At 43.2% G+C, this 26,647-nt stretch overlaps 1 pseudogene across 1 annotated transcript; it reads left to right on the forward strand.

The window, feature by feature from the left end:
* Positions 1–1,725: 1,725 nt before the first annotated feature.
* LOC309546987 (E3 SUMO-protein ligase ZBED1-like) lies at positions 1,726–2,584 on the forward strand (annotated as a pseudogene). Its single transcript has 2 exons — positions 1,726–1,914; positions 2,125–2,584. The product of its transcript is annotated as an E3 SUMO-protein ligase ZBED1-like (transcript).
* The last annotated feature ends 24,063 nt before the right edge of the window (positions 2,585–26,647 follow it).

The following is a 26,647-nucleotide window of genomic DNA, read 5'->3' on the forward strand; positions in this document are numbered from 1 at the left end:
TGTTTGTCAGTGCTGTGGGGGATTGGTGAAGGTGTGGGACTTCCAGGTATCTGTCAGTGTGGGGGTCTGGGCAAGGGGGGGACTCACTCACTCTCAGTGTTTGTCAGTGCTGTGGGGGATTGGGGAAGGTGTGGGACATCCACCCAGGTCTCTGTCAGTGTGTCAGGCTGCAGTCAGCTCAGCTGTGGGGGGAGGGGGGTCTCTGTCAGTGTCACTGTCACTGTCACAGGCAGCTGTGGGGTAAGGGGGGGGCCCCGGGGGTTTTGGCTCAGTGCATGCAAGGAAGGGAGTCTGACAGACAGACAGTCATATTTTATGAAAGATGTTGCTTGGTTGATTTGTTGCGGCTTAGTTTACAAGTTTTTTTTTTTTAGTTTTTTTTTTAAACACTGACAGAGTTTGGCAACTTACGTCATCCGTCTCCGTCACATACGTGGTAGTATGGTGGTAAATATGGCAGAAGGAGAAAAAGATTGAGAGATAAAAAATGCACCTAGCGTTTTACGAGCAAACATCTGGGCACATTTCGGATTTTACGAACACACAGGGAAGCGTGAGTTGGACAAGACACACGCCGTATGTAAAGCCTGTCACACAAAAATTAAATACCTAGGGAATACTACGAACTTGAGAAACCATGTTAGCCGTTTTCACTCTGAGTTAGTAACACCTGTCGCCACCAGCAGTGCCACCACTGCCAAGGAAAGACTGCTAGACCCAGATCAGCCAAGAATTGATGCCATACTGTCAACTTATCCGCCCAACTCAGAAAAAGGGAAGAAACTAACCAAAGCTGTGGCAGCTTTCATCGCCAAGGACCTACGGCCTTACTCAGTTGTGGACAAAGCCGGGTTTCGTTACCTTGTGAAGACGCTAGAGCCACGTTATAAGATCCCATCACCCAGGCACTTTACAGAAAACGTTATACCTGCACTCTACCACGACACCAAAGCTCAGGTACTTGCGTCAATGAACCAAGCCAGTCGAGTCGCAATAACGTGTGATTCATGGACGTCAGTCACAACGGAGTCCTATGTTACAATAACAGCACATTACGTTACTAAGGACTGGCAGGTCTTGTCACATGTGTTGCAAACAAGAGCCATTTATGAGTCTCACACAGGTGCTCATCTGGCAGAGCTACTGTCTCATGTTGTGGAAGAATGGCAGCTGTCTGATAAATCTGTAGTGCTTGTGACCGACAATGCGGCGAACATGATAGTTGCAGCTCAAGTTGGTAAATTTCCTCATGTTAAATGTTTTGCCCATACACTCAATCTTGCATGTCAGCGGGCACTGAAAGGGGCCATGCTCTCCAGGCTTCTCGCCAGAGTGCGACGAATATCCACATTCTTCCATCGCAGCACTAGAGCAAGCCACTGTCTAAAAGAGAAACAGAAATGTCTGGGCCTGAAGAATCATAAGCTAATAACTGATGTGCCAACAAGATGGAACAGCGCATATGACATGGTCGAGAGGTTCTTAGAACAACAACCTGCAGTTTGTGCCACCTTGCTGTCTCCAGAAGTCAGAAAAGGAGAGTCTGATCTCTGCACTCTCAATGAAACAGATGTGTCAAATGCAGAGGACGCTGTGAGTGCATTAAAGCCAATGAAGGATGCAACCTTGCTGATGTCAGAAGAGCGCAACCTAACAGTGTCTCTCATTGCCCCTCTAAATGCACAACTGCTCCAGAGCATGACAGACACCATGGGAGACACAGCCATGACCCATGAGATCAAGAATGCAATCAAAACAGATCTCCTGAAGAGGTACAGCAGTGAGGCAGAGAAGAAGATCCTTCATACAGCCTCTGCTCTGGATCCTCGCTTTAAAGGACTGCCTTTTATTCTCACAGAGGAGGAGAGATCGGAGATATACAGAGGAGTGACTGAGGAGGCTGCATCTTTGGAGGTAATTCGAATTTCATCATGTTTCCTGCCAGACAGCTAGAAGCTCAGCTACATTGTGTTGTGTAATAACATGCCCTGATTCACTGATGCGGTGTGGGAAGTGGAACTGTATGGTATGGATTACCGTGCAGTTTCCCACACCTCATCAATGAATCACACTCTTAGTGAGTTCAGCTCTTCTTATACTATTATCTTTTGTTCAAACACACAGATTACATCTAATAGAAGGACAAATGTGGATGAAGTGCCTAGGGTAAAAGCAACTGTGGAAGAAGAAACAACACCCATTGAGGACAGCCATTCTCCTCCCAAAAAAAAAGGCCACAACATCGCTGCTCATGACTTTGCTGGGGCAGTCTTTCACTGATGGTGCAATAGAACCTAAGACCCCCTATGCCAAGGCAGAAGACGAAATGGAAAAATATTGTAAAGCCCCACCTCTGCCTCTCACTGAGGACCCTTTAAAATGGTGGCGTGAGCATGAGGTCATATTCCCCCTCCTCTCTCAGCTGTCAAAGCAATACTTGTGTATCCCAGGTACAAGTGTATCTGCAGAGCGGGTTTTCTCTACTGCAGGAGATGTTATAACAGCGAAAAGAAGCAGTCTTAAACCTGAGCATGTGGATCATCTAGTGTTCTTACAGAAAAACCTACATGTTCCCAAATGCTAAGCACTGAAATAATTACTAATTCATGTTTTTAATGAATTAGTAATTACTAATTCAGTCTCCCGCCAGTCACCAGTAAGTCACATCACCAGTCTTGTTTTATAGCTTTATAGCACTGATGGTTTGTTTTTGAAGATTGTCCTGTCCAATGTGTCCATTTCCAATCCATAATCCGTTCCGTTGCTTCACACTAAAAGTGTCTAGGCAAGTACTAGGGGTTCATTTAACCCTCAACCAAATAAATAATATTAAAGTGTATTTTCTTCTAGACAACTGACACCAAGCCAGCCACGGTGCAGCATTATAGGAAGGAAAATCATTGAGAGAAATAACTTGTACATTTGAAGCTTAACCTCGAGTAAATCTTATCTTATTGGATCACAAACACCAATTGTGGATTCTTGTGTAATATACTATATTTGTGAGTTTGTGAATGTGACCCCCATAGGATTTCCTCAAGGTTAAGCTTCAGTTTACAATTTATTCTCTCAAGGATTTTCCTTCCTCTAATGGTGGCTTGTTGGCTAGCTTGGCTTCAGTTACAGATGTAATCGACATGGTAGAGTGCTGCTCAGTGTAGTGCAGGTAGAGTTTTCTTTCTGTAACGTGACTGACTGACTGTCGTGACAACTCAAGAGCTTATAACGCAGCTCTAGCATTAACTCAACACACACACACACACACACACACACACACACACAGTGTGTGTGTGTGTTGAGTTGATGCTGATGAGGCTGCGTATAAGCTTTTGAGTAGTCATGACACACACACACACACACACTGTGTTTAGTTGACTGGCAATGGCAGGGGCAAACACAATCGCAGTGAACCTGGAACATTTTATATTTTTTACAGCTTTTCTAGCACTGGAGAGATGGAGAATGGCTTGTTTTCAAAAATGGTCCATTCACATAAGTGAATTGATAATTATTTTAGCTTAAGCTTATATTTGTATAACTCCCCTCTAGCAGCCATCAACTCACTTCACTTGAGTTGACTGGCAGTTGCAGGGGGAAACAAACATCACGGTGAACATGGAAGTTATGCAGCAGTGCACTATTGCCAGGTTCACCTTTGATATTTGCTACTAGTCAGGAAGTGCTCTGTTTTGTAGAGGACAGGTTATGGCACACACCTGGAAATTATTGCAACGCATGTCTGTCTGCTGGTCTGTTGTACTCTGTAGCAATAGCAAGTGTAAGGGGTTCCCTCAACCAAACAAATACTAAAGGTAAAAGTGTATCTAGACAACTGAAGGCAAGCCAGGCAGCCACGGTACAGGAAAGGACATCCTTGAAAGATTAAATCAATCATACATTGAAGCGTAAAACCTTGATTAAATCTTTACTGGATCACAAATACACACAAACCTGACCTAACCTATATGCCTTGAGTTGTACCAGTGTGGCAATGCCAAACCTTTCTTCAGTTCTCATGATTCTGATGCAGACAATTGTGTTGTGTGTTTTTTTGTGATCCCATGAAGATTTACTCAAGGTTTAAGCTTTAGTTGATGATTTACTCTGTCAAGGGTTTTCCTTCCTCTAATGGTGGCTTTGGCTTGGCTTCAGTTGGGTTTAATCGTGGTAGAGACAGAGACTGTCTGCAGGACAGGTAACGTTTTCTGTAAAGTAAGTGACATAAAAGTGACAAGTGAATTGATAAGCTTAAAGCTTATATTTGTAACTCCCCTCTAGCAGCCAATCCATCAACTCACTTGAGTTGACTGGCAGTTGCAGAGGGAAACAAACATCACGGTGAACATGGAAGTTATGCAGCAGTGCACTATTGACAGGTTCACCCTTGATGTTTGCTACTAGTCAGGAAGTGCTCTGTTTTGTAGAGGACAGGTTATGTCACACCTGGAATTTATTGCAATGCATATTCACATAAAAGGATTTATATATAATGTTTTGTGGGAATTTATGATGACCATTTTCACAAGAATATTAGCTTGGCTGGCTGGCTTCTTCTATCTTGGCTTGCCTTAAAGTACAACTATAGGCCAAACTTTATCCAAAATCCAAAAAGTTATTTGTGACTGCTTGATTGTTTGTTTTTTTTATAAAGTTTTGAAAACCATTGGGCAGTGGGCTGGGCATGGGCATTGGGCAGTAATCGTGATGCATCGTGATGCATCGCGGAATCGAATCGTATCGAATCGCGACCCTAATAATCGTAATCGCATCGAATCGTGAGGTAAGTGAAGATGCACAGCCCTAGTATCTGCTGCATTACACAAGCTTTGATACTGTGCCACTGGTTGTTTGAATGCACCCTCGTCCTGGCCCTGAGTGGTAATAGTGGTAATATTGTATTATATTGCAGCTTATCAGTTCTTAGATGCAATGATTGCATTTGTTTCTTTTTTAAAATTTACCTTAATTTTTACCTATTGATTCTGCCAGCAAGTCTGTTATTTGTCAACTTATTTTAACAGACCAAGCTGTCCAGACAAAGTGGCAGTTAGAGGGTTGAGACAAACTATTTAACACTGATAGAGGTCAGTTTTTTTTTTTTTTATGTAAAACCCTAATTCCAAAAGAAACAAAACAATTGTTGCTGTAACTGCTTATAAAGTGTTAGCTGGAGTTTTGCTTTAATCACCTCAGCTCCGGAAGATTTTACTCCCTTCATGACCAGGCCATTTTTTGCTATTTGGCACTGTGCTACTTTAACTGATGATTATGTAGGAATCCAACGCTGTACCCAAAGGAACGTTATATTATTTTTTTTCTACAAATAGAAATTTCTTCAGTGGTATTTGATCACCACTGTTTTTTTATTTTTTGCAATATAAATGGAAAAAGACCAAAATATGTGAAGAAATATATTTTTTACTTTCTGCTATAAAACATATCCTATAAAAAAAATAGAAAAATCTAGTTTTTGATAGGTATCCGCTTCCCACTTCCGTTCCAAGTGCTGTGGCGCTTGGCAACAGAAGTTCTCCTTCCTCCCTCCCCCTGCAGTCTTCCGAGACACTGAAAGGTCCCAGAAGACTGCATCCATCATTCTCGATGCGCAGCGTGACTCGCGCATGCACAGTGGGCACCCAGCTGTGAAGCCGCAAACTGTCATGGCCGGGTGCCCATAGTGAAGATGGCAGGGACCGAAGACAGCGTGTGGGACTGACTAGGGTGAGCTCCCCGCTGGATCCTGGGACAGGTGAGTGGCTATTTTTTAAAAGTCAACAGTTTTTTTTTTTTTTTTTGCTGCTTTTACTAAAAGATCTCTCAGTTTCTAACAAATTGCTGTCTCTGTACAGAGCTCTGTGTTGTTTATCAACACAAAAGCTCTGGGCTGTGAGTGCACACAGCCGATCACCAGGTCCCATGAATCATTGCTGACATGCTCTTGCTGTGTGCAATCACAGCAGGTGCTGGGCTGAGGGGGGGGGGTCGCGTATGTGCATGCCCTAAACCTGGCAGTAGGCAGCAATGTACCCCTTTGCCTACTATGCTTTACATTGTAGGCAGGCACTGTACTGAGAACTGAGCGATCAAAGACCGTTCATCACTCTCTGAGCAGAGAGTGGTCACTGGCAGCTCTCTGCACTGCCCCTCCAGTGCTCACTGGAGCGCTGGGCTGTGGAGGGGCCTGGGTCAGCTTGCTCAGTCTCCCATTGGTTTGCTGAAAGGCTAAGCCAGCTGTTGATTCAGGCATCTGGCTCAGGATCAATTCAGAGCCTGGACCAGCTGAGGGAAGTTAGCCAATAACGGGCTGTAGCCCAGTGTGGGCTGAAAACAGGTCACTGGAGTGGAGAACTAACAGCACTCCTGTAATCTATAGGAAAAGTAAGGCCAAAATAGCTTTGGCTATATTTCTCCTTTAATTTTTTTATCCAAGTCCAATCTGCTAGAGCAATGCTTTCTCTACAGACTGAGACAGCATTTGATCAAGGGTGTCCCCATTGCGCCTCCATTCATATTGGAGACACCCTAACACAGGAAGTGCGTTACTTGCTGGATCACAAGGTGAAAATAGAAGAAAAAGCCTATAAAAAAGAAAACATATCGCAGCTTATCAAAAGGATTGGTAAGTTACAAAAAATTACATACAGTATTTGACTTTGGGTTAAATACCACTTTAAATTTAGCTTGAAAGCACCAATTAAGTTCTTAACCACTTAAGCCCCGGAAGATTTTACCCCCTTCCTGACCAGGGCCTATTTTGCGATTCGGCACTGCGTGACTTTAACGGACAATTGTGCGGTCGTGCGACACTGTACCTAAACGAATTTGACATCCTTTTTTTCCCACGAACAGAGCTTTCTTTTGGTGGTATTTGATCACCTGTGCGATTTTTACTTTTTGCACTATAAACAAAAAAAGACCGTCAATTTTGCAAAAATAACAATATTTTTCACATTTTTTTATATGAAATTCCCCAAAAAAATTTAAAAATCTAAATTTTGTAACATTTTAGGCCAATTTGTTTTCTGCTACATATGTTTGGTAAAAAAAAATTGCAAAAAGCGTATTTTGATTGGTTTGCGCAAAAGTTATTGCGTTTACTAACTAAGGGAAAGATTTTTGTTGTTTTTTTTTAACGCGTAATGGCGGCAATCTGCAATTTTTTTTGCAGTACTGCGACATTGCGGCGGACAGATCGGATCCTTGACTGACATTTTTGACACTTTTGGGGTTACCAGTGACATTACTGCAGTAATCAGTGCTATACATATGCACTGTTACTGTAAAATGACACTGGCAGTGAAGGGGTTAACTTTTTTTGAGAGGGAGGGGTTATGTGTGTCCCTAGGGGCGTGATTCTAACTGTGATTGGCTGTGGCTTGAGGTGTATGAACAGTGATCAACGGTCCTACATAGTAGAACCGTATGATCACCATTCATACACAGGGGAGAATGACAGGCAGCTTGTTTACATTCGCCGCCTGCCTTTCTCTAACGGACGATCGCGAGTAACCGGTGGACATCGGGTTCGCCAGTCACACGCGCGGGGGGGTCCGTGACCGCGTGGGAGCGGGAGCGGAACTGCGCCTCCGGCAGGGGCGCTCGCTCCCTAGACCCTCACAGGCTAGCGACGTAGCCCTACATCGCTCTGCCTGTGAGGGGCTGACTGCCGACGTAAATAGTCATGCGGCAGTCGGCAAGTGGTTAAAGAAACTTACCCTTGATGACCCTGACATGATTCCAATTTACATGCCAATTTCATAAGACTACAGATCAAAAACGATTCACTGACTACACTGTTTGAGGATTGTGGATAATACATTTGAAGGCTGAGCATCTGGACATGCAAGCTGGCACTGTAACAAGGGCTTTTTAGGCCTGGCTTCATATCCGCAGCTTGTTTTGATTGTGATGTTGAAATGCAAGCCAGGACTCTTGAACAGAAGCCGTAAAATGGTTTTCTGTTCTCTTGTAAACTAAAGTGCTTAAGAGAAATCCCATTTGCCTTATGAAGAATGTCTCTTACTTCAGCGTTATCAATCAGTAAGAGAATTCGTGGTCTCCGGAGCACTACAGCAATTCTGTGCCGAGACGTTTCATCAGTTTGGGATATATGTACACATATAAAAATATATATGTATATAAATATCTTGAGCGTCCAAAACATAGGATGATATTATTCATAAATGTTACAATTTGTTCCGTAACATTTTATGTTTTAATTTCCTTGCTTCCTCTTATAAAATCTACTGTGTGCAATATTACTGCATAAAGAAAACTACAACAGTTTCCTAACATCATTTTTTAGCATGTGGGGTATAAAATTCAGAATTTAGGTACATTATCCTGTTATGGTTCTGCCTTGCAGTTAACATATTCCATTTTTTTTTCAGTTGTGTTTTAGAAAGTTAATAGAGAACTCCATACAATAAAAAAAAAAAAAAACTTTGTGACTATTCTTATGTTTTTAATAATACTCTGTATACGGCCTGTAATACACTTTCATTGCAATCATTTTCAGTGCGAATTGTCAGTTTGACTGACTATTACGTGGCCATGCAGCATTGTACCTAAATACATTTTACTTCATTGATTTGAGTCAGATAAAGTTTACTTTTCATGGTATTTATCAGCTGTTTTTTTTTTTTTTTTTTTATTTATTTTACTATAAAAAAGAAAAAAAACCACCAAAAAGTTTGAATAAATCTGTTAACTTTCTGTTAAAATAAAAATTCCAGGACAGTGCTAACACCCCCAAAATGTTTTTTGAAAAGAAGAAACATTCTGGCATTTAGGGGGGAAACATTGGCCTTATGCCTCTTACACAAGCAACGATTGTTGGCCGACCGATCGGCCGTCTTTTGTCCAGTGTTGTTGTGTTGGTTGAAATGTGCTCTAGACTGCACACAAATTTTTTCGGCCAACAACAACCAACTTGAAGTGATGTCATGTACTGGTTAACTTTCCATGTGTTTTTTCTTCTCTGAGCATGCCCAGTCTTGCTCATCTGATGTTTGTCTGCTGAAATCTGTACTGACTGATGAACAATCGGCCGTTCTGGTGATGGCCATCAAAAATTTTATAGCATGCACACCAGATTTTGTTCGGCCGAAAAGTCGCAGTCGGTTGTCGGAAGCATCATACTAACAAGCCGAACATCGGCCGATCTGACGTTGGCCGAAAATTCACGGCCAACAATCGTTGCGTGTGTACGAGGCATTAGTAATGGTGCACATTATTGTACTTGTCATAAATAGAGGGAGGAGGAAGTGATGGAGTGAAAGTACAAGTAACATACAGTGTAAAATATTTTAATTACAAAAATGAGATGCTGCAACCCCTCAAACTTGCCAATAAGAATGAAAGAGCAGCAGCTATGCCCAAACCAGCCGCAAAAACTGCCAAACAGAAAATCCAAGCAAAAAGCTCCGCAACATAGTGTCTATTGCTCATAAAATCGTATTTATTATAAATCCATCAGGAGTAAAAGAATTCAATACACCGAAGATTGTTGACAGGTTTCAGCCCTGGTTATAGATTAGTCATGGTTACAACTAAAGCCTAGCAGGGTTGAAATGCGTCAATGTTGTTTCTGGGTTCTTGGTTTCTTTTATTCCTGATGGATATATGATAAAGAAGATTTATGAGCATTGGACACCGCGTTGCTGAACTTTTTGTTTGACTGCACAGTGGAGGGATGGAGATGAAGAAGGAGTTAATGTACAGATATGTGGGATAAGGGAGGTGAAGGGCTAATACATTTCATATACAGGGGCAGGCTGGAAATCAGATGTGCATGAAAGAAGAAGGGGGGGTGGAGTAAAAAGGTTAAAGAACAATCTCACAGTCAGTGAAAATTGGGTATTGGATCAGCAGATTCATTCTTTCATTCGCTATTCATAATTTACAGTTTATCTCCTCTTGTAAGAGAAATGGGATGAATCAACAGTGTAAACAGTAGCACACAATTGCTGTGATTGGCTGTGTTGTGGAAATTGTATTAGGACTAGTGTGGACATTTTTCAGGATGTCTATTATTTAGCTTGTCATTATGGCTCCTGTTGTCAGTTTGCTTGCAATACGCTCATTAGAGCTTGTACGGGTTAACCGGCATTGAGGAAAGACCACTGGCAGTGAAAACCTTCCCTTAGATGTATAGACGCATTCGCTCTACAAATAACTCTCCTCCGGCGAACATTCCGTGCGCTATGCGCAAATCTGTTTACTGGTAGAGATCTATGTGTATTGCGGTGTAGAGTTCAAGGATATGACCACCAGCAGGAGCCCTGTATAATGTGCAGATTTGTTTGCTCGGTGGGGATATGTTTGCTCTGTGAAGTCAATATTATTTTGATATCTATCTGCCTTTATGAAGGGATACGCGCTCATGTCTTTCTAATGTGCCTGATCACCATAGTGGAAACAGCATGGCTCTTTCCCTGCAGATAGCCTCACATCTATGGGAACAGTAGTATAATCCTATTAGTTATTGTTCTCTGAGCCTTGCTGAGTGGGATTCACACCAGTAGAAGTGGTGGGAATACATGCACGAGTAGGGTTGAGCGGACACCTAGATGTCCGTGTTCGACGGGTTCGGCCGAACTTTAAAAAAAAGTCCGGGTCCGTGTCCCGGACTTTTACCGAACTTTTCCCGGACACCGAACCCCATTGAAGTCAATGGGGACCCGAACTTTAAGGCACTAAAATGGCTCTAAAACACCAAAGGAAAGGGCTAGAGTGCTGCAAATGGCAGCAAAACGTAATTAAGAGCATGGCAAGTGCTCTGCAAACAAATGTGGATAGGGAAATAACTTAAAACAACAAAAAAAAACAGAAAAATAAAACAATGTTCTTCTTCATCTCTGAAGGACGAGGCCCATATGGAGTAGGAGGGAGGTTGAGGTGGTGGTGGATGTGGCGGTGACATAGGCATGCGCACAGGGTGTGCCGGGTGTGCCTGGGCACACCCTAATCACCTAGGGCACATAGCATTGCCAGTGAGGAGATGGGAAAGATCTCCCTCGGACCTGCTCTGCTCTATTTCTCTTTGCCTACAGGTACATGGCCCCGATACATTACTCTCCCTGCTGGCAAACACATGCATGTGTATTTCAACTTTGGGGTGCACACCTTAATGCAATAGGCTGCGCACACCTATGGGCGGTGTAGGTGGAAGCGGCGGTGGAGGAGGACCAGGGCCGGATTAAGAGCATCATGGGCTTGGTGCAGCACGAGTTTTATTAGAGCAGCGTTTACGGTTCTACACGCTGGTTTCATTGTGTAGTGCTACGCATGAATTTCACTACACGTGGGTTTCACTGTTAACTACAGTCTGTGGATTTCCACACACCAACGGCGGGAAGCTGTGCACGCTGTTTTGCTTGTTCACGATCGTGTACTTGGTATGTACATGCTATGTGTTAGAAGCCTGAAGGTGCTACTTGCATGTTGGGCTTATGTATGTAGCCAGTCTATGGAAAAGTCTCACACGTGGTATCGCCATACTTAGGAGGAGTAGCAGAATGTATTTTAGGGTGTCATTTTCGGTATGTACATGCTATGTGTTAGATATATTTTAAAAGATGACAACTTTGTGTTAAAAAATATGTTTTCATTTTTTTTCCCTACATTTTCCAAAAAACTTGTGGAAAAAAATAAATGACATGTTCAAAAGACTCTTTATGCCTTGTAGAATATACATTGGGGTGTTTTCTTTCCAAAATGGGGTCGTTTTGTGGGTAATACTATTGTCCTGGTGCTCCAGGGCCTTCAAAAAATGTGATAGGTACTCAAGAAATGAAATGTGTAATTTATGCCTTTGGAACGCCTGACGGTGCTGGTAGCCAGGCTTGGATGTTTTGCAGCCAGTATGTAGCTAGGCTGCGAAAAGGTCTCACATGTGTGGTATCGCCATACTCAGGAGGAGTAGCAGAATATATTTTGGGGTGTAATTGCAAGTTTATCCATGCCATGTGTAAGAAATAACTTGTTAATATGACAATTTTGTGGAAAAAAAAAAAAACTTCATTACCCAAATTATTGTGGCCAGAAAAGTGCAACTTCAAAAAAACTCACTATGCCTCTTATTAAATACCTTTGACTGTCCTCTTTACGAAAAGGGGTCATTTGGGGGGTATTTGTACTGTCCTGACATTTTAGGACCTCAAGAAATGAGATGGGTAGTCAGTACATCAGGACTGATCAATTTTCAATGATACGTAGCCTAGCATTTAGAGTTAGACTCTATAACTTTCACACAAACCTATTATCATGCACTTATCAGGATTTTTTTTTTACCAAAGACGTGTAGCAGAATACATTCTGGCCTAAATTTATGAGGAAATTTGATTTTATTGGATTTCTTTTGAAACAGAAAGTACAAAATATTATTTTTTTCAAACTTTTCACTTTTTTACGCTTATATCACAAAAAAAAAAACCCAGTGGTGAATAAATACCACCAAAAGAAAGCTCTATTTGTCTGAACAAAATGATAAAAATTTCATTTGGGTACAGTATAGCATGACTGAGTAATTGTCATTCAAAATGTGAGAGCGCTGAAAGTTGAAAATTGGTCTGGGAAGAAATGGGGTGAAAGTCAGTGGCGGCCCGTGCATAGCGGGCGCCAGGGCGCCGCCCCCCTACCCCTAAAAGAAAGAAAAAAAAAAAGAAAAAAAAAAATGACAGCGAACAAATAAAGTTTAAAAAAAAAAAAAAATTGGGTTCGCCGGCCTTTGTAATGGAAGTGGTGGCTGGGGGGGGGGGGGGGGGGGGTTACATCCCAGAAGAGGCGCCGATCGGCAGCCTTCTGGGGGCGTAACCCGATCGCAAGTCCTTGCGATTGGACACCCCCACTTTCGGATATCCTGGCTGTGATTGGTCCAGTCTCCAGCCTGGACCAATCATCATCCAGGACATCCGATCCCTGACGTCACAATGGGGGCGGTGCCGGTGCGTGAGTCAGTCGCTCACCGTCACCGCTGCTCGGAGGACGAGGGAGAAGCCGCTCTCCTTCCCGCCGCCGCAGAGAGGATGGACTGGATCGAGGAGGGAAGAACCCGCCGCCGCCAGGTAAGTGCATTAAATTGAAGGGAGCATGCACGCTGCACTCTGCATTGATTGGGGGACAATGCTGTGGGCACTCTGCATTTATTGGGGTACATTGCTGTGGCACTCTGCATTTATTGGGGTACATTGCTGTGGCACTCTGCATTTATTGGGGTACAATGCTGTGGGCACTCTGCATTGATTTGGGGACAATGCTGTGGGCACTCTGCATTGATTGGGGGACAATGCTGTGGGCACTCTGCATTTATTGGGGTACAATGCTGTGGCGCTCTGCATTTATTGGGGGACAATGCTGTGGGCACTCTGCATTTATTGGGGGACAATGCTGTGGGCACTCTGCATTTATTGGGGTACAATGCTGTGGGCACTCTGCATTTATTGGGGTACAATGCTGTGGCGCTCTGCATTTATTGGGATACAATGCTGTGGCACTCTGCAATCATTGGGGTACAATGCTGTGGGCACTCTGCATTTATTGGGGTACAATGCTGTGGCGCTCTGCAATCATTGGGGTACAATGCTGTGGCACTCTGCAAAATTTGGGGTACAATTCTGTGGCACTCTGCAATCATTGGGGTACAATTCTGTGGCACTCTGCAATCATTGGGGTACAATTCTGTGGCGCTCTGCATTTATTGGGGTACAATGCTGAGGCGCTCTGTATTTATTGGGGTACAATGCTGTGGGCACTCTGCATTTATTGGGGTACAATGCTGTGGGCACTCTGCATTGATTTGGGGACAATGCTGTGGGCACTCTGCATTGATTGGGGGACAATGCTGTGGGCACTCTGCATTGATTGGGGGACAATGCTGTGGGCACTCTGCATTGATTGGGGGACAATGCTGTGGGCACTCTGCATTTATTGGGGGACAATGCTGTGGGCACTCTGCATTTATTGGGGTACAATGCTGTGGGCACTCTGCATTTATTGGGGTACAATGCTGTGGCGCTCTGCATTTATTGGGATACAATGCTGTGGCACTCTGCAATCATTGGGGTACAATGCTGTGGGCACTCTGCATTTATTGGGGTACAATGCTGTGGCGCTCTGCAATCATTGGGGTACAATGCTGTGGCACTCTGCAAAATTTGGGGTACAATTCTGTGGCACTCTGCAATCATTGGGGTACAATTCTGTGGCACTCTGCAATCATTGGGGTACAATTCTGTGGCGCTCTGCATTTATTGGGGTACAATGCTGAGGCGCTCTGTATTTATTGGGGTACAATGCTGTGGGCACTCTGCATTTATTGGGGTACAATGCTGTGGGCACTCTGCATTTATTGGGGTACAATGCTGTGGCGCTCTGCATTTATTGGGATACAATGCTGTGGGCACTCTGCATTTATTGGGGGACAATGCTGTGGGCACTCTGCATTTATTGGGATACAATGCTGTGGGCACTCTGCATTTATTGGGGGACAATGCTGTGGGCACTCTGCATTTATTGGGGTACAATGCTGTGGGCACTCTGCATTTATTGGGGTACAATGCTGTGGCGCTCTGCATTTATTGGGATACAATGCTGTGGCACTCTGCAATCATTGGGGTACAATGCTGTGGGCACTCTGCATTTATTGGGGTACAATGCTGTGGCGCTCTGCAATCATTGGGGTACAATGCTGTGGCACTCTGCAATAATTGGGGGACAATGCTGTGGGCACTCTGCATTTATTGGGGTACAATGCTGTGGCGCTCTGCATTTATTGGGGGACAATGCTGTGGGCACTCTGCATTTATTGGGGGACAATGCTGTGGGCACTCTGCATTTATTGGGGTACAATGCTGTGGGCACTCTGCATTTATTGGGGTACAATGCTGTGGCGCTCTGCATTTATTGGGATACAATGCTGTGGCACTCTGCAATCATTGGGGTACAATGCTGTGGGCACTCTGCATTTATTGGGGTACAATGCTGTGGCGCTCTGCAATCATTGGGGTACAATGCTGTGGCACTCTGCAAAATTTGGGGTACAATTCTGTGGCACTCTGCAATCATTGGGGTACAATTCTGTGGCACTCTGCAATCATTGGGGTACAATTCTGTGGCGCTCTGCATTTATTGGGGTACAATGCTGAGGCGCTCTGTATTTATTGGGGTACAATGCTGTGGGCACTCTGCATTTATTGGGGTACAATGCTGTGGGCACTCTGCATTGATTTGGGGACAATGCTGTGGGCACTCTGCATTGATTGGGGGACAATGCTGTGGGCACTCTGCATTTATTGGGGTACAATGCTGTGGGCACTCTGCATTGATTGGGGGACAATGCTGTGGGCACTCTGCATTTATTGGGGGACAATGCTGTGGGCACTCTGCATTTATTGGGGTACAATGCTGTGGGCACTCTGCATTTATTGGGGTACAATGCTGTGGCGCTCTGCATTTATTGGGATACAATGCTGTGGCACTCTGCAATCATTGGGGTACAATGCTGTGGGCACTCTGCATTTATTGGGGTACAATGCTGTGGCGCTCTGCAATCATTGGGGTACAATGCTGTGGCACTCTGCAAAATTTGGGGTACAATTCTGTGGCACTGTGCAATCATTGGGGTACAATTCTGTGGCACTCTGCAATCATTGGGGTACAATTCTGTGGCGCTCTGCATTTATTGGGGTACAATGCTGAGGCGCTCTGTATTTATTGGGGTACAATGCTGTGGGCACTCTGCATTTATTGGGGTACAATGCTGTGGGCACTCTGCATTTATTGGGGTACAATGCTGTGGCGCTCTGCATTTATTGGGATACAATGCTGTGGGCACTCTGCATTTATTGGGGGACAATGCTGTGGGCACTCTGCATTTATTGGGATACAATGCTGTGGGCACTCTGCATTTATTGGGGGACAATGCTGTGGGCACTCTGCATTTATTGGGGGACAATGCTGTGGGCACTCTGCATTTATTGGGGTACAATGCTGTGGGCACTCTGCATTTATTGGGGTACAATGCTGTGGCGCTCTGCATTTATTGGGATACAATGCTGTGGCACTCTGCAATCATTGGGGTACAATGCTGTGGGCACTCTGCATTTATTGGGGTACAATGCTGTGGCGCTCTGCAATCATTGGGGTACAATGCTGTGGCACTCTGCAATAATTGGGGTACAATTCTGTGGCACTCTGCAATCATTGGGGTACAATTCTGTGGCACTCTGCAATCATTGGGGTACAATTCTGTGGCGCTCTGCATTTATTGGGGTACAATGCTGTGGCGCTCTGCATTTATTGGGGTACAATGCTGTGGGCACTCTGCATTTATTGGGGTACAATGCTGTGGCGCTCTGCATTTATTGGGATACAATGCTGTGGCACTCTGCAATCATTGGAGTACAATGCTGTGGGCACTCTGCATTTATTGGGGTACAATGCTGTGGTGCTCTGCAATCATTGGGGTACAATGCTGTGGCGCTCTGCAATCATTGGGGTACAATTCTGTGGCACTCTGCAATCATTGGGGTACAATTCTGTGGGACTCTGCAATCATTGGGGTACAATTCTGTGGCGCTCTGCATTTATTGGGGTACAATGCTGAGGCGCTCTGTATTTATTGGGGTACAATGCTGTGGCGCTCTGCATTTATTGGGGTACAATGCTGTGGGCACTCTGCAATCATTGGGGTACAATGCTGTGGGCACTCTCAATCATTGGGGTACAATGCTGTGGCACTCTGCAATCATTGGGGTACAATTCTGTGGCACTCTGCAATCATTGGGGTACAATGCTGTGGCACTCTGCAATCATTGGGGTACGATTCTGTGGCACTCTGTAATCATTGGGGTACAATTCTGTGGCACTCTGCAATCATTGGGGTACAATGCTGTGGGCACTCTGCAATCATTGGGGTACAATGCTGTGGGCACTCTGCATTTATTGGGGTACAATGCTGTGGGCACTCTGCAATCATTGGGGTACAATTCTGTGGCACTCTGCAATCATTGGGGTACAATGCTGTGGCACTCTGCAATCATTGGGGGACAATGCTGTGGGCACTCTGCAATCATTGGGGACAATGCTGTGGCGCTCTGCAGTGATTGGGGACAATGCTGTGGCGCTCTGAATTGAAAGGGGCATGCACGCTGAACTCTGCATTGTGGGGGCACAGCACAGTGTTTATTGCATTGAAGGGGGCACAGCACAGTGTTTATTGCATTGAAGGGGGCACAGCACAGTGTTCATTGCATTGAAGGGGGCACAGCACAGTGTTCATTGCATTGAAGGGGGCACAGCACAGTGTTCATTGCATTGAAGGGGGCACAGCTTCAAAGTCACGCAATTTTTTTACTGCGTTTTTTGGCGAGAAGCAATACCTATTACATTTTTCTTTTTGCGCCCCCCCCCAAAAATTTTGAGCACCAGCCGCCACTGGTGAAAGTGCCCTGTATTGAGGTGGTTAAAGAGGAAGTAAACTCAAACTCATAATTTGTACCTATAGGTAAGCCTATATAATAAGGTTTACCTATAGGTACTGTAAATATCTCCTAAACATGTACAGTTTAGGAGATATTCACATTACATGCAGCTGATGACGCCATCGGCGCATGCGTTTTGAAGGAACGGCTGTCCGTGCCGTTCTTTCAGATACCTGTGCCATGAATAATGACTCCCCCGCGCATGTGCAGGAATGACGTCATCGTGGCTGCAGGCAGTCGCACAGTCAGAGACCACCAGAAGGAAGATGGGTGAAGATGGACGCAGCCTCCAGCGATTACATGGCATCGCTGGAGGGCTTTGTTTTTAGGTAAGTTTCACACAATGTGCTAGTATGCAATGCCTTTATCTTGCAGGCCCTAAAAAATAAATAAAACAACCAGCGGTTTACAACCGCTTTAAGTACACAGAATGTGTTGAATATAGAGTCCCAGGAGTATGTTTTTTTGTGTCAGTAAAATATTTTTGAACTCTTGGACTGTTATTGAACTTTGTAGGCTGCGAGACAAACCTATGTAGCAGAGCTGTATAAATCTCAGAAATGGATGGACATAAAATAAAAATCCTTTGGCAGGTTAAACCACTTCCTTATATGTATACTGCCTGTGTGTTTTAGCTGTTTACCTGGAGTTGAGCATAAGGGCCCTTTCACACGGGCTTTCCGTATGTCCGCAAATCATCCTATTTTTTTGCGGATGATTTGCGGACATAATGTAAGTCTATGGCATTGCGGATGTCAGCGGAATACCATCCGCTGACATCCGATTTCCTTCCTTTCAGTTCTGTTCCGTTTTTTGGAACGGAACAGAACCCTATTTTTCCTCCGTTCAAAAAACGGAAAGGAAGGAAAATCGGATGTCAGCGGTGTCATCCGCTGACATCCGCAATCCCCATAGACTTACATTATGTCCGTATATCATCCACAAACGGATGGGATGATATGCGGACCTACGGAGCGGATGACAGAAATGTCATCCGCTCCGTGAAAAAAAAAAAAAAAAGGACCGCAGCGGAGCTCTCACACGGAAAGCCCGTGTGAAAGAGCCCTTAGTGTTATTTGAACCAAAAAAAGGACACATTCAGATACTTATAGACTGTGCACTTTGCAAAGTGCAGTATCTCCAGAACTTAGTAAATGTAAACCTTCACTTTGCAAAGAGTACCCAATCATGTGCCAGAAAAAAACAAAACAGCATTTTTATTTGCACATGATTGGATGATAGAAGTCAGCAGAGCTTCTGCTCATTTACTAAGCTCTGGAGCAACTGCACTTTGCACAGTCTATTTGCTTTTAGTAAATCAACCCCGATATGTACTTTAACCACTTACCGACCAGTCGCTGCAGTTATACGGTGGCAGGTTCCCACAAATCGCCGTACCTGTATGGCGGTTCACGGGAGCGATCCTGTGGGCGTCGGCGCCCAATTGCCAGCGGGGGTGCCGAGGCGCAGGGCCAGCTGCTGCGATTGCCGTCGGGCACCCGCGATCGCTCCCTATAAAGAGAGAACGAGAGAAACACAGCAGACCGTTGTTCTCTCTGCTATCAACACAGAGCCCCTGTGTTCCCCTGTGTTGATATTACAAGCCCATCCCACCTAACAGTTAGAAAACACCCCCTAGGCTCACATTTAACCCTTTGATCGCCCCAGTGTTAACCTCTTTCCCGCCAGTGTCATTATTACATAACAGTGCATATTTTTAGCACTGATTACTGTAGTAATGTCACTGGTCCCCCCAAAAGTGTCAAAAATGTCAGTTAGGGGTCAGATCTGTCCACCGCAATGTCGCAGTCCCGCTAAAAATCGCTGATCGCCGCCATTACTAGTAAAAAAAAATGACATAAATCTATCCCCTAGCTTGTAGACACGAAAAATTTTGCTCAAACCAATCACAATACGCTTATTTGGATTTTTTTACCAAAAATATGTAGCAGAATACAATTTGGCCTAAAATTATAAAAAAAAATTAGATTTAAAATTTTTTTTTTTTGGGATAGCAGAAAGTGAAAACTATTGTTTTTTTTCCCCCAAAATCGTCGCTATTTTTTTGTTTATAGCACAAAAAATAAAAATCGCACAGGTGACCAAATACCACCAAAAGAAAGCTCTATTTGTGGGGGAAAAAAGGACATCAATTTTTTTGGGTACAGCGTCGCACGATCGTGCAATTGCCTGTTAACCACTTGCCGACCAGTCACTGGGACTGTACTGCGGCAAAGTGGCTCGATTCCGTCCAGCGACGTAGACCTACGTCGCTGGACTCCTCCCCTTGTGGGCGGCGCTCACGCTTTGTTTTCAGTCACAGCGGGAGTCGGGCCAGGGGAGGAGCAGTGGTGATCACCGCCGCTCTTCCCCGATCGTCGCGGAATTGAGTCTGGAGATCCGCCCGCTTGTGTAAACAAAGCGGGCGGGTCTCCTAAGTGACAAACAGTGACAGATTGCAGGGTTCAGCATAGCTGAACATGCGATCTGTCCCTGTGTCACTTAGTCACCTCCCCCCACACACGTTAGTAAGCACCAGGCATACATTAACCCCTCCTGCTCCAATAAAATTAACCCCTTCCCTGCCAGTGTCATTTTTACAGTAACAGTGTATATTTATAGCACTGATTACTGTAGAAATGTCACTGGTACCCCCAAAAGTGTCAAAAATGTCAGTCAAGGGTCTGATCTGTCCGCCACAATGTCGCAGTCCTGAAAAAAAAATCGCAGATCGCCGCCATTACTCGTTAAAAAAAAACACCAAAAATGACAGAAATATTTCCCTTAGTTAGTAAACGCAATAACTTTTGCGCAAACCAATCAAAATACGCTTATTGTGATTTTTTTTTTACCAAACATAGGTAGCAGAAAACAAATTGGCCAAAAATGTAAAAAAATTTTGATTTTTACATTTTTTTGGGGGAATTTCATATAAAAAAATGTGAAAAATATTGTTATTTTTTCAAAATTTACGCTCTTTTTTTGTTTATAGCGCAAAAAGTAAAAATCGCACAGGTGATCAAATACCACCAAAGGAAAGCTCTGTTTGTGGGAAAAAAGGGACGTAAATTTTGTTTGGGTACGGCATCGCACGACCGCGCAATTGTCAGTTAAATTCGCACAGTGCCAAATTGCAAAAAGTGGCCTGGACGTAAGACAGCAAAATCCTCCGGTGGTAGAGTGGTTAAAATAACGCAGTGCCGAATCGCAAAAAATGGCTGGTCATTAAGGGGCAAATCTTCTGGTTAATTGCACATCTACTGGAAAATGAATTTGGAACTTTAGTGCAGGCATTTCTGCAGCTTAATACAGGAAGAAAGGACACACCATATGCGTGTTTGCTGGTAGTTTTCGTCTTGCTTCAAATTCTCCTTTAAGGGTTTGGTCCAAAACATAATTGCATTCTCCAGGCCCTCCCTGTGAAGTCTGAAATCAGTTTATGAGGCTTTGAGTGCTGTTCATGTCATTTATCCATCAGCGCTCAGTCCATTTAATCCGGGCCTCTCAGCTGTACAGACCACAGCCCCTGTTGTGAGTGATCGGCCTGCTTGAGTGCTCCCAGCTTCTCCTGTCACATCACATTTGCATAAAAGAGGACGGATAACCAAATTTGAGCACACAAATGAAAATGTTAAGCGCTGAGTCTGTCACAGTTGTTGTTCAACTAATTGTGAAAAATTTGATTTGCTTGCTTTTCACTGTTTATCATGTAGACCCTTTTTTCAAATTTGCCTTGGTTTATGCTTCTGAACATGTAGCTTTTAAACTCTAGGCCTTAGCATCCTACCCTTGGGATTACTTACCTCACCTACCAGCTTTTAATGTTGGCTCGTCTAGTTGACTAAATTAGGCCACCGTGGCAAACAAACACATAATTAAAACCCGAAAAAAAAAAAGAAAAGGCAAGTGTACTTGTACAGCCGAAACTGATTTTTTCTGTTTTCCCTCATATGCTGTCATATTTTACAATTCGACAATATAACATTCACATGAACCATCTGTGTGAGCCGGAGAGCACACAATAAAATTGTCATTTCTGTATTCCGTTATGTTGCACAAATTAGACCTTTCAGAGGTGCAGTAAAGTCTAAGTTCAAAGCACAGCACAATGGAGTTTTGCCGTGTCTAATTTGAACAATAATGAGGTACATAGATTACATATACTTTGTCTTCTTTTTTTTTTTTCTTTTATGGTGGTTTTAGGAGTCACACCACATTGCCGGCTTTTTAAATATTTATGGCGTCTAATATTAAGCTGTAGATTCAAAGGTTTACATTGTTTAGATGATTATGGTTAATTGATCCTTGATTATGTTTTTATGTCTTTTGTATTGATGGCCTGTGGAAGAGCTACAGATATGTACAGTCTGATATGGTTTACTTGCTAATTTTATTCATTCATCAGACCAGAAACAGCACTAAAGGTTCTAGTTAAAATTAAATACAGAATTGGCTTCTTAGAACAAAGGGTGTTATTGCTAGAAACATGGAAACAAAGAAACTTATAGAAGAGTGACATAAAAAAAAGGCCAAGTTGACCATGGAGTCTTCCCCTTTTTTTAAAAAATGTTTTATTTAGCACTTCAGCCCTGGAAGGTTTTACCCCCTTAATGAGCAGGCACTGCGTTATTTTAATTAAAAATTGCGCAGACGTGCGACGCTGTACCCAAATACAATTGATGTCCTTTTTTTCCCCCCAAATAGATCAAATAGACCAAACTTGATCACCTCTGTGGTTTTTAGATTTTGCGCTCTAAACAAAAAAAGAGCGCCAATTTTGAAAAAACTCCATATTTTTTTATTTTCTGCTATAAAACATTCCCAATAAAAAAAAAATTTAAAAATTAGATTTTTTTATCAGTTTAGGCCAATTTGTATTCTGCTACAAATTTTTGGTAAAAAAATCCCATAAAGCGTATTTTAATTGGTTTGCGCAAAAGTTATAGCGTTTACAAACTACGGCATAGATTTTTGGACTTTTTATTTATTTTTATGTTTTTATTAGTAATGGCAGCGATCAGCGTTTTTTAGCGGGACTGCGACATTGCGGCGGACAGATCGGACCCCTAACTGACATTTTTTACACTTTTTGGGGACCAGTGACATTAATACAGTAATCAGTGCTAAATATTATGCGCTGTTACTGTATAAATGACACTGGCAGGGAAGGGGTTAAGACTGGGAGTGATCAAAGGGGTTAATGTATGCCTACGTATGCTTGCTCACTGTGGGGGGGGTTCTGTGACAGGCACAGAGAGATCGAAGTTTCAGCTTAGCTGAAACTCCTGATCTCTCCCTGCCTGTCTGACAGAAGACTCGCCTGCTTTGTTTACATAAGCAGGCGGGTCTTCTGTCAGTTTATCTGACGATCGCGGGAGGAAGGCGGTCATCGCCGCTGCTCCTCCCGCGCCCTGCCGAGACCTCGTGCACAAAATCACATAGTACTACGGTGGGTGGTCAGCAAGAGGTTAAACAGTATAGATCTATGTATGTCCAATGCATGTTTGGGGCATTCCTGTGCATTTTTTGTGCGTTTATTTTGTTTCTGGATGCATTCTAGGTGTTTTTCTCTTCTATTTTCCTGTTTTCTTTTTTTTTTTTCTTTGTACTGGGGTCCAGTGCAGTTTTATGCATTTTACTGCATTCCAGTACAGCCCAGTGCAGGAAAAATGCAGCATGTTTTACTTTTTTTTCTGGAGCAGGAATGCCCTGAAACTGACCACACTGGTGTGAACTATGTCATTGGAAGCCATATAACCTAATTTCCATGAATTTTTGATGCAGAAAAAAAAAACACACTGGACTGCATGTAGTGTAAACTGGCCCTTACTGTTAACTGACTCACTACCTTTGCTGGAAGACTGTTCCAAACATCAACTACTCTTTCAGTAAAGCAATATCTTCTAAGATTATTTTCAGATTTTCTTTTTGCTAATTTGAGGTCATGTCCCTGTGTCCTTGATTTTACTGCCCTCCTGAACTAATTTTACACCTAAAGTGGTAATAAACTCTGTTTTACCACTTATATCTACAGGTATGCATATAAAAAGGCTTAACTGTAGGCACTGTAAATATCTCCTAAATTTGCACTGTTTGGAAATATTCAGAGTGCATGCAGCCGGTGACATCACTGGCACATGCACTCTCAAGGTCTGGCATACTGTGCCTGTGCCATAAACGACTGCTCCCGCGCGCATGTGCAGGAGTGATGTCATCATGTCCCTGGCCACTCATGTAGCTGGAGAACACGAACCCGGACGGACAGGTGAAGATGGAAGCCCTCTCAGCAGTAACAGCACATCGCTGGAGGGCTTCAATTTAAGGTAAGTCTCTCATAATGTGCTAGCATACTAGCACATGATGACATTGCCTTGCAGGAGAATGATTTTTCATCTTCAACTGCGGTTTACTACCACTCTAAAGCTAAACTTCAGCTTTCTGTCACCTTAAAATAGTTCACTTGGACCCTTGCCTTCAATAACAGATGTGCTAGCTAGGGGCACTCTATAAACTGTATGTAGCATCAGCTACATGAAGTCATACAGTGTATAGCACTGTTTCGGCAGCAGGACAGGGACTTCCTAACCCAATCTTGGAACAAAATTGATTCACGCTGAGCACTCCTCAGCCATTCACAGGAAGCTTTGTATTTTCTGAAGGAATACAAGGCTTCCTCTGATTGGTTGAGGTGGAGATCATGATGTCATCCACTTGCCTCTCCACCGCAGCCAGTCAGAGAAAGCCCTGTGTTTATTCAGAAAATACAAAGCTTCCTGTAAATAGCTGAAGCCCAACCCAACTAGACTTTGTTCTGGGAGTGGGATGGGAAGTTCAAAAGAGAGCTGACACGTTTTGAGGCAGGACTCCTCTTCCTCAGAGATTTAATTATAAATGGTTGCAAAGGTAATGCGCTAGGCTGGTCGCCCTTTTTACAGTACTCTTGTATTATATATGTATACAGTAGTCTTGTATATAGCTGATTCTACATGCTGTTTGTATAGAACTGACAGGAGGGGCATCTGTTAGTGAAGATGATAGTTTGTTTAGCCATCTTGGTCTATACAAGCTATTTTAAAGTGACAGAAATCTGAATTTGGGCTTTATTGTCTCCCCTTTCCCTTCTTTCCTGTAAACTGTGCACACTTAGTTCCTCCACTCTATCCTGGCATGTTTTATCCCTCGCCAATTTTGCTCCTGAACTTGTTCCATCTTATCAATCAACTTTTAGTAAGTGAGATCTTCAGAAATGGACATAGTATTTCTAATCAGGTCTAACTAAAGATCTATATATAGGGGAATCAGAAATTTCTTCCTCTTAATGGTGTTCCCTCTAGTGATGCACTCGAGAATTCTGTTCCCTCTTCCCAGGGCCAGGCCACAATGTTTGCTTGTTTTATAATTTGAAATATGCACCTTTAAATTTTCCTCTGTAATTCTGGCCAACACAGAGCCCCCAAGATTTTTTTGGTCCAAGTGCATTATTTTGCATTTATTAATGTTGAACTGCTGTTTCCACTGCTTTTAACCAATCATACAACAATGTCAAATAATGGTCCATATTACCAAAACCTCCAGGAATATCACCCCTACTTCACTCCTTTGATGCCATTTTGTGGAACCGTATCAAACGCTTTGCTGAAATCAAGATCCACAGCACCATCCTTGTCCAAGATTGTCGGCCGAAAAGATTCGTCCGACAACTGATCGGCCGATTTTCGGCTTGTTAGTATGATGCTTCCGACAGCCGACAGCGCACTTTAGGCCGAAAAGAATCTGTCGTGCAAGCATTAAAATTTTTGTATGCCGACTGCCAGATCGGCCGATTGTTCGCCAGTCAATACAGAATTCGGCCGACAGACAGCAGATTTGCAAGACTGGGAATGCTCAGAAAAGAAAAAACACAGGGAAAGTTAACCATCACATGACATCACTTCTGCAGTCGGCTGTAGTCGGCGGACAAAATTCTTGTGCAGTCTTTTGCACTTTTCAACAGACACAACAGCCCGGGGACAAAAGACGGCCGATCGTTCGGCCGACGATCTGCACGTGTGTACGGGGCATTAGCCTGACATGATCTGCCCCAGCTGTCTGCTTTTTCCTTACTACTCTTCTCGTGGGTAGGTACAATATTAGCTGTTTACCAGTAATGGGGAACTTCTCCTGTTAGAAGGAGTTGGGTAAAAAGTTAGTGGTCCAAAAACTATAGCTTGTAAGTTTTCTTAGAACTCTATGATAAATACCATTATCACCTTTTGCTATATTAAACTTTACCAAAGCCTGTTCCTCTGCTACTTCTTTCTCTACAAACCCTGGAAAATAACCTTCACCACTAGAACCATATAATTTCACTACTTGTTTTTGTTAGTGTCATTTACTTCTGATAAAATTGAACAGAAGTAATTGTTTAAATGGTTTCCTACATCTACATTTCTTAAGTACTGCTTCCCATAGATTTTCCTCTTTTGTCTTTTTTGTCAACTGATATAATTAAAAAAGATTTGTCTCTTTTGTTAATGGATTTAGCTATTCTCTGCTCATTCTGTGTTTTAGCATCATTGATAATATGTTTGGACTCTTTTTTACCATTCTCCATCAGTCTCACTTTCTGTTTTCTGCAATCTCCTGTATGCAAATGTGTTCTTCTTTACTATTCTATTCATCTCTGTAATGAACCATAATGGTTTTCTCTTCCATTTACTATCACTGAGTTGCTTTCAGGATGCAGAATTTTATTAGTGGCCACTTATTATGGACACCCGTCTCTTACTCAAATCATTTAATTAATTTTTTTCGAAATTCAGCCATTTCAGCAAAAATTGTCCTTTCGAAATGTAAAAATTACATTTTTCTATATGATTTTTCACTTTTTGATCAAATATCAAACCAAAGGCATTGGTGATAACCTGAATCCAAATGTTATCCCACCTTAATATCAGACAATTGATCCCCATTAATCAGTACCAGGTCTAGAATATGTGCTCCTTTGGTCAAGCTTTTTACAAAGTGTGCTAACTCTTTTAGAGAAACCCCTTTCAATTTTTCTAACATACCTCCGCTCCTGCTTGGAAGTGCAGATTTAAAGCTCACTGTCTAACAAATTCAGAAAACTGGTTTTCCACATTTATTTAGAAGAGCAGGCAGATGTGTAGACCCCCGCCCCATGA

This window comes from Pelophylax lessonae (assembly GCF_965119305.1).
Source record: "Pelophylax lessonae genome assembly, chromosome: 2".
Taxonomy (NCBI): domain Eukaryota; kingdom Metazoa; phylum Chordata; class Amphibia; order Anura; family Ranidae; genus Pelophylax; species Pelophylax lessonae.